The following is a 10,113-nucleotide window of genomic DNA, read 5'->3' as shown; positions in this document are numbered from 1 at the left end:
TGTGTTATATGCACATCATGACAAATATAATGTACATATTCCCATATATCCGTTAACAATTATTCTCAATTTATAGACATAATAAGAATATAGCTTTAGTTAAATCTATATTTTTAGCAAAGAGTATAATGTTCCCTACTTTGTCTTTTATACTTTTATAGCCTTTCATGTTACAAAGGAATTATCTATATGAAATAAATACAAATTTGTAGTGATATTTTATTTGCATGTTAGTAAACAATGTTTGCCTGGAGATCAGAGGAAATAGCAAGCCATTAAGTAAACACAAAAATCAGGCAGTGGTAGCACACACCCTTAATCTATCACTTGGCAGACAGGATCTTTGTGTGTTCAAGGTCACATTGGGAATAGAGCCAAGCATGGTGACATACTCCTTTAATCCCAGTACAAACCATAGAGACCTGGAGGTCTGTACAGACAAACAGTAACAAGGAAGTGAGGTAGCTGGGCTAAGAGGCAATGAGAGGGCAAAACAGCAAGGCAATAAAGGCTGGAGTAGACAGGAAGTAGCACACTTTTTATAGCTGCAGAGCTGAAGATAAGGTTGATGACTATCACTATTTCCTTGATCTCTAATGCTTTCACCCCTATATTTTGCTGTTTGTTTTTTATTTTATAAGACAATTCAGAAATTCATCTACACAAATTGTACCATGAAATCAGTTTTTCTTGTTGGTTGTAGTGGAATAACTTAAAGAAAAATGAGTAGTGCATGTTCCAAAACACTCTCTCTCTCTCTCTCTCTCTCTTTTTCTGGCAATTTTTAGAGACATGATTTCTCTGTGTAGCTCTGGCTGTCCTGTCCTGGGACTCTCTCTGTAGATCAGGCTGGCCTCAAACTCGTAGAGATCTGCCTGCCTCTGTCTCCTGAGTACTGGAATCAAAGGCTGGAATCTAAATTGATAAAATATCTCCATCAGATTTTCCTGTAGCAAATCTGTTGAATATTGCCTCTGCCCCCCTTGTGCTGGAATTAGGGGGTATGCTACCTCACACTCAGGTTAGTTGTCTGTGCCTTTATTTGTGTCTCAAGATGTTAGCTCTCAGTGACTGCTCCAGTACCATGCTAACCTTCCTGCTGTGTGTTCCCAAAAATGATGGTCATGGACTCTAACCATCTGAAACTGTGAGCACCAGATTAAATTCTTTCTTTATAAGTTGCCTTGTTCATGGTGTTTTATAGCAATAGAAAGGGACTAAGACAGTCTTTTAAAAATTCCTCAAGGATCCAACCGGGTAATGCATTTTAATTATGGCAGGAATGAGATAAAGAAAGAAAAAGGAACCATTTGCAGTCTGATATAGTCTCTTCTTTTGGACTTTGTGAATGGTTAACTGCAGTGGGATAATGCTTTAGTACATTGATTTAATAAAATGCTGATTGGCCAGTAGCCAGGCAGGAAGTAGAGGCTGGGCGAGAACATTAAAGGAATTCAGGGGTCGGGGAGGGCTGAGAGAGGAGCTGCCAGCCTGCCGTCCAGGGAGTAGCATGTAATGACACACAGATAAAGTCACGGAACATGCAACAACATATATATTAAGAGAAATGGGCTGAGTTTAAGTGTAAGAGCCAGTCAGTAGTGAGCCTGAGCTAATGGTCGAGCAGTTTTCATTAATATTAAGCCTCTGTGTGTTTACTTGGGTCTGAGCAGAAGGACCATGGGGCCACAGGAATGGGTCGAGGTAAACTTCAGCTAAAGATAACCATACACCCAGTGAGGGTTTTGCTGGTACAACTATGAAAGTTATTTGACAAGAATATACTCTATTGGAAGAATATGTGAGTGTCAAGACAAAATTCTAGTTACCTGTTTTGGGCTATCTCTCCCAATGGTTCAGAAACCTCATATTGCTTTTTTTTAATATTTTGAATATTTCCATGTTTTGAAGACACTTTACTTTGCATTGAACAGAATATTTCATGTTCAATTAAATATAAGCTATTTTAGAATACAATCTATTTTGAATTTTAGAAATGGGTATAATATCAATCATGCATATTTTATCTATATAGTTATAAAAAACAGATATGGCTGCATAGGTATAGATTGATTTTAATTTTTCTTGAAAATTAAACTTCAATTTAGTTTAAAAATGCAATTTAAAAATGTTTTTGTGCAACAGGAGAGCTGAGGTTGCGAAACAATGAAGCTTTGGTCAATTAATCACTTTTGAGTGAAAAGAAGTTTCTCATTGAAATACTTCAACTATTATAAACTATTTCTAACATGTTTGTGAGAGTGATTGCCCATGATGCTTGTTTGATCTGTACAAGAACAGTGTTTTTAAAAAGAATGATAAGGGATGAGAAGTATTTAAAGTCAAGTGGCTTAAGGTTACATGTGTTGTAAAGCTTGAAAACATAGTTATCCCAGCTTACTATTTTTTTCTCACTCTGTTTATATAGTCAGCAAGGACTAGAAGACAAGTTGTGAACACTCAGATTCTAAGATACATAAGAAACAAACACAAGCATCCAGCTTCATTGACTTTTTCAGGATGCTTAGAAAACTGTAGAAAGATGAAGATCTTTTTAAATTGACCTTCAAATTTATTTTCCATTTTTACTCCTTAGAATATTTTGGTAGTGAAATTGAAGCCTAGAAAACTTCATTGGCCTGAAAACAAATACTGGATATTTTTATTTTGCAGAAGCACACAAAAAGGTGTTATATCCTTTGTTTATTACCTGATTAATTGTTTACTAGTTAAATAAATAGATGGTATTTGAAATTCATATGAGGCTTATACTCTGGGCATTGTTTAGTAATTCAAAGTAAACCAGTGATAAAGAGAGCTCCTCTCTGAATGAATTGCTTATTAATTGTGTTAATAGAATTTAATGAAGGGATTTGGTAGTATAATATTTAACATGTTTTTTAATGAAACTAGTTTTATCTGAGTAATTAACATTAAAGGTATCTATCATGAGATGATGGGTTATTTATTTTCATATTGGTCACGAATTTATAAATGCTATTTGTATGCTTTAAGCAGCTTAAATTGTAATATGGCGGGTCTCGGGAGAATGTAAACTCGGCAATAGATGCAAATAGATAATAATGTAGCGTCCTCAGTGTTCTCAGTCCTCACAGTCCTCAATGACCCTGATGGCTTCATTAACACTGCAAAAAAGATGACTCAGAAATGTCCACCACCTCTCCACCACTTGTCCCATTATGGCCATTAATATTAATATTAATGTTAAATATATTTTAATTGCTACAATTTCCTTTATGCATTTTACATATTTTCAGACTAGACTATCTTACTATTTATTTTTAGTCTTTCAAAAATATTTGAATTTTTTCTCTATAAACATCCCATAAAATTATTATTTCCATAAATATCACATAAAATAAAAGTCCCATAAATTAATAAAGTTTATTGCTGCCTGAGCAGGAAGCTCTGGGTATCTGTTCTTCTGCTATATGTGTTACTAGGGATTCCCACCCTTTAACCTAAAGCTGGGCATTCTCACTCAGATCTTCATATGTGCATGTCAAGCCTTTTCTCACTTAGCAATCTCCCTAGGGCCTCATTAATTTTTCTAAAGGCCTCAATTTTTTTGTGAAACAAATGTAATTAGACTATAAGCAATCTTTTGCAACATTAATTCAAATAGCCTCAGAGACTAGTCAAGAAGAGAACTTCTCATTGGTGCTCACCATATTTCTACCACTTGAAAACTGACATTTTGTTAAGTACAATACAACTGGATTTCTAAAGTTATAAAATAATTTTATGACATGAAAACATTCATAGTATACAGGACTAGATTTCAATTTTATAATCAATGTAGTATCTATAAAAACTATTAATGTAGTAATAAACATAGCACTCGTAAAATATAATACTGTACATGTTCAATGAATATATGTAAATACATTAATCATGAAAATGCAAACCATTTTCTATTAAACCTTATATGTCCAGTTCCAATTAGTCCTACATACACAACATTTAAAATTTTTAATTTACATAATTTAGCTTTAGTTTAGAAAGAAAAGTACCACTTCAAGGAAGTGACAATGTCAATGTGTACCACTCTTAAGATGTATCACTGTCAGGGAAAACAATACTTATGATAACAATGTTGAAGAGCTGGAAATGTTTTTTATTAGTCACTAGATTCATAATTAAAGTAACTTCCAATAAAATAATTTACATTGGTAACATATATACAGTATATTCATTTCATATTTGATAAAACCATCTTAGTTCTTCAGACATTGAAAAATGCTGATCTTACCACCTACAAATCCTGGAACACACAAGTGACTCTTGCTTAAAGAGATAAGACCATGAATTCTGCTCTAGGTTATAGCCCAAATGTGAAAATTGGTGAAGTTACTACAAAATCTTCTAAATTCTCAGTTTTTGTTGTTAAGTTACCATTAGGAATTAATGTATAGTTATGATAGCCATCAACCAACTTTGAATATGACCTTTTAAATTCATTTTTTATATACCAACAACAGATCCCCCTCTTATCCCTCCTCCCGATTTCCAATTCCTACCTTCTCCCCACCCTGACCCACCCCACATCCCTTCCTCAAACAGGGTAAGTTTTCCCATGAGGGGACAACTAAGCCTGGTACATTCAGTTGAGTCAGGACCAAGTTGCTCTCCACTTCACCAGGGGTGAGCAAGGTATCCGAACATAGGTAATGGGATCCAGAAAGTCAGCACATGCACCAGGGATAGATCCTGATCACACTGCCAGAGACCCATCAAACAGACCTAACTACACAACTATCTTCCATATTGCAGAGGATCTAGTTGGGTCCCATGTAGTTTCCACAGCTATCGTTTTAAAGTTCATGAATTCCTTTGAGCTCAGTTCAGTTGTCTCTGTAGATTTCTCTATCATGATCTTGACACCCCTTGTGTAATATCCCTCTTTCCTCTCTTCCACTGGACTCCAGGAGCTCAGCCTGGTGCTTGGTTGTAGATCTCTGTATCTGCTTCCATCAGTTAATGGATGAAGGCTCTATGATGACAGTTAGGGTATTCACCAATCTGAATATCACTGTAGGCCAGTTCATGTACCCTCTCTATGAATATGACTTTTTATAGAGACATTTTAGAAAGTAATTTTCAAACACATAAGGATACTTTAAGAGTAAGCATAAGTTTTAAAATAGTACTACTACCCATGACAAATAAAGGAGGTCTTATGGACCTTCTTTTATTTACTTTTATATTACTTTATGAATATTTCTGTGTATATTGGCATTAAGATTTTTCTTTTTAATGTATCTAATCTAAGTTAAATTGGCAGCATTCATACTCCCATGGGTTGCTGATGTCTATACACTTGTTTAATTACTGGATTGTGTGGATGTATGGGAGAGGAGTTAGAAAGTTCATGCCTAACAATAGTTATGGTATTAATATTATCAATCTTCTTCAACAAGGAGGGAGAAAAAATACACTAAAAATAATAAGATCCTGTACTAACTTGAAGAAAATCAAGTATATGGTTTCTATGAAATTTCTTTTGCACAGTAAATTCAAGTAGTAGAATTGTTGGGAAAATTTGAAGGTTAAGGGATACTTCTTTTCATGCTAGATGGAGATACTTTAATATGTTGATAAGCACATGAAGCATAGGGCATCCTTCATTATGGAAAATTATGTAAAATAGTCAACAACAGATAATAACCAGCCTAATGTTATAGTATTCTTATCAATTTTCTCTTCATCTCAAAGTCAAACACATCTTTGCACCCACTATAATATTGGAAGTGTTCATGTCCATAACCTAAAAATTCTTCCTCACCCATCATTTTGGAATTTCAAAATATAAATCAATATTTCATTGGGGAATATTATTTTAAGGTGTAGTACTATTATTTATGTTGAATTTGTTTAACTTTGTAAAGCTGTGTTATTGTGCCTGTCTAAAACAGCCAATGGTCTAATAAAGATCTGGATGGCCAATAGCGAGGCAGGAGAAAGGATAAATGAGGATGGCAGGCACAAAGATTTAATAGAAGGAGAAATCTGGAAGGAGAAATATCCAGGGAAGGAGGAAAACATCAAGGGCCAGCTACTCAGCTACACAGCAAGACAAGGAGTAAGAAATAATGAAAGGTGTACAGAAATAGAGAAAGGTAAAAACACAATGGCAAAAGCTAGATGGGATCATTTAAATTAAGGAAAACTGGCAAGAAACAAGCCAAGCTAAGGCCAGACATTTATAATTAAGAATACGCCTCTATGTGTGATGTATTTGGGAGCTGAGTAGCAGGACCCTCAAAAGAGCAAAAACTAAGAACATTTTGGTGCCCAATGTGGGGCCATAGAGAGCTGAACAACATTTTGGCATTCTAATCTGGGGCTGAATTTCCACATAGACTTAATAAAGCTGAGGAGGAGAAAAAGATACTTAAGAGTTTCTGCTGGCTGGTGAGCCCTTGAGCAGCCAGTAAATTAAGTAGAAACAAAAAAACTTAGTAAAAATGACTGCCACAGTGCAGAGTACAGGCAGTCCATAGCTTGGGTATTAAATGTGGTTCCAGGTCAAACTTCCAACCAGGCTGCAAGCTTTAGGATTGGCTTTTACTAGCACAGAAGCAGGAGAGGCCAGCCAAGAGCTGCTCTTGGAGGTTCCAGATATAGGTTAGCAATTTAAAGAATTGCTGACATGGTCAGAAAAGGCTAAAAGATACACAGTAAAAGAGGTCCAGATGAAAAAAAAAAAAAAAACCCAAAACCTCTAACCAGGTTCCAATGTGTTTTACAATGTGTGTAGGCTTAAGAAGGAAAGAAAAAGGGTATGGACAGTATAGAAAGAAATGAATAGATTTGAAATAATAATGTCATTAAAGAGAGAAATAAAATAATAAAAAAGAAAAAAGCTACATAAGAAGGGTAATACACAGGAAATCTGGATCTTGTATGTTATTGTGTTGATTTTGAATTTTTTTGAAAGGTGATACATGGGCTTGTGAGAAGGACTGCCAAACTGATACTTCGGGAATGTCTTAACTTTAAAAAAGTCAAAATTATATTTCTTAAATAGAAATAAAAATGCTTTGGACTTTTGTTCCCACAGAAGATGAGAGGTTGTGGATTTCTTCAGGAATAATATGGATCAGGTTTGATCAGGTAAGACCTCCTGAATCTTGGCAGCTGAAATCTATCAGCAGAAGTTACTGCTGGTCTTCCCTGGACTTGGCCATTATCTCAATTTTTTTCTGGGACTCCTGGAGATGTCTTTGCCAACAGACAGCAGGAAGCAATATGGAGAAAACAGCATCAACATTACCAAGAGGGGTATGAAAGGTATCTGGTTATTTGCTGGGTTATGGATGTTGGTTATTATTTAGGAGAATATAGTATATTGAAACAAGTTTAGTGTTATTTTTGTTATAACATACTGCATATGTTTCTATTCTTGTTTAAAGGATTTTTGTATATTGATAAAAATTTAAGGTTATTTTTGTTACAACATATTGTGTGTACATTTCTATTTTGTTTGCAGTATTGAGCTTATGCCGTTCATTTGGAAATGTAAGGTAAAATATAATTTTTGAAAGCTATTATTATAAACTATATAGAATAATCAGGAAACATAGGATAGTAGTTAGTTATACATAACAATCAAAATTATAGATATGTTAGGTATGCTTTCCAGATCATATAGAGATATATTTTAGATAGTTAGATGGCCTTCAAACCATTCAAAGAACTATAGAATATGGCATTTATAATGTTTTGTTAAATTTTGGCTTTTCATGACAATGAGACACATCTGATCCTGGCAGCACCTATTTACTTCAGAGATGATGGGCATTAAAGAACCACCTTATGGAGTTTGCTTTCAATGTGGCAAGGCTAGCCATTTTGGTAAGAGCTGCTCTTGCCTAGACTGCTTGACAGTATGTTTTATAAACTTGACATGCAGGACCCATAGGAAAGTGACCACTGAACTTTGCCAAAACAAAGCAGGATGATCTTTCAGGATTCCTGCTTCATAGAAGAACTGCTAGACATTCTTCAGGACACAGAGGAAAGTGACTGACAAACTTTGCCAATAAGGGTGGGGCAGTCTTTCAAATTGCCTGCTTCATTGGAAGTTCTGCCAGATACTATGGGCCTGTAGGCTGAAGATGGATGCCCCAACATTGCAGAGGAAATTTGGGTGACTGCTCAGGTAGTCAGATGTCTCTGTCATTTCTAGAGTTTTTGGAAGTTGTTGGCAATGCACTTGTTGCTTACTTAAATGATATTATATTCTTCTAGGATCTTTGATGGAGTCGAAGACTAGATAGATTCAGTTACAGTTTTCCTTAAATGTGATAGAAAGTAAATTAGGTATAAAATTTTGGATTTACAGAGACAGGAAATATTATGGAGTATTTTCTTTAAATTTACCGGACACAAACGTACTGGAGTTCAGTACATTGTGAATGTAATCTTTACATGATAATTGTTCTTATTGTACACAGTCTTACTATGATAAAGTTAAAAACCTTTCATTTTTGTTTGAAAAAAATACAGAGCGAAATGTTGGTGAATATTATTTTAAGGTGTGTTACTTTTATTTATGTTGCATGTATTTAACTCTGTGAAGCTGTGTTACTGTGCCTGTCTAAAACACCCAATGGTCTAATAAAGATCTGAATGGCCAGTGGTGAGGCAGGAGAGAGGATAGGCAGAGGTGGAAGACAGGAAGAATTCATGAAGGAGAAATCTGGGAAGAGAAAAAAGTATCCAGAGAAGGAGGAAAATGTCAGAGGCTAGCCACACAGCTACACAGCAAGCCAAGGAGTAAGAAATAATGAAAGATATACAGAAATAGAGAGAGGTAAAAACCCAAAGACAAAAGCTAGACAGGAGAAGTTAAGGAAAACTGGCAAGAAACAAGCCAAGGCTTGACATTTATAATTAAGAGTAAGCCTCTATGTGTGATTTATTTGGGAGCTGGGTGGCAGATCCCTCAAAAGGTACAAAAAACAACAATATTTGCATCCTACATAGGCATATCTATGATATGGACCTTGACAACTTGTTTATTTTTTATTTTAAAGATTCCCAGTGGTTTAAAAAAATGATAAAATGCTTAAATTGTTTATATTTATGTATGCCCACACAAACCTATAGACACAAAAATAATCATTTTAATCTTTGGAATAAATAATTATCATCTCAAAGGATAGGAAAGACTACACTATGGAGCAAGAGTTATCATCTCTTAAAATAATTCATATTTTCAAGCAATTATTTTGTGTAAAAATAGCATTGAGACAGAGATAAAGAGACACCAGATTGAGACGGATTCTGGGATAGAAATGGGGGCTTGAGATTCCTTCCCCTCTCAGTGCTGAGGAGCCCATCTGTCTCAGAGCCCTGCAGGCCCTCTGCAGGCATAGTCTCTGAATGGTTCATGCTTTGTGGAGTAGGCCTTGTTTCTTTGGTGTCCTCCTTCCCCTCTGGCTCTCACAATCTTTCTGTCTCATCTTCCACTCTCAGAGGTAAAACTAGTTTTCTCACAGGAAGTCTCACTGGGTATACAAACAACTCTTAAGGGCAGGCAGGCCCCATGCCTAGCAGTAGGTGCCCAACACAAAAAACAAACTCAATGACTAATTTGGAGGATTTAAAAAAACAAACAAACAAACCAAAAAAAAAAACAAACAAACAAAAAAAAACAGGTCCTTTGCTTGTATACTCTGGTTTCTGATTTTATGTTTTATGAGATTTCTGTGTGTGTGTCTCATCTCTATGTGTTTCTTGTGCTTTTCCTTTGGTTCTTTTTCTTCTGTTTGTTTTGTCCTATTCCATTTTTTTTAATTACATTATCTTTTTTAGATGTCTTTTAGTTTTCTAATAACGAAGAGAAAGAAAGGGTATGGATTTGGGTGGAAGTGGAGGTGAGGAGTGTCTGGGAAAATTTGCATTTGGGGGATGGAAAACTACAATCAAAATATATTGTATGAAAAAAAGAATTTCAGCTTAATAGAATAAAAAGGACAAGACATTGACCCTGACTGTATGTTATGTAAACTTCATCTTTTAAAAATCATGGTAAAAAAATTTAAACTTAAAAGCTTATGTTATTATAAAAAAGACAGATCTAGA

This window comes from Peromyscus eremicus, chromosome 13 (assembly GCF_949786415.1).
Source record: "Peromyscus eremicus chromosome 13, PerEre_H2_v1, whole genome shotgun sequence".
Classification (NCBI taxonomy): domain Eukaryota; kingdom Metazoa; phylum Chordata; class Mammalia; order Rodentia; family Cricetidae; genus Peromyscus; species Peromyscus eremicus.
The sequence above is the reverse complement of the archived record's forward strand: the minus strand, read 5'-3'. Positions refer to the sequence as shown.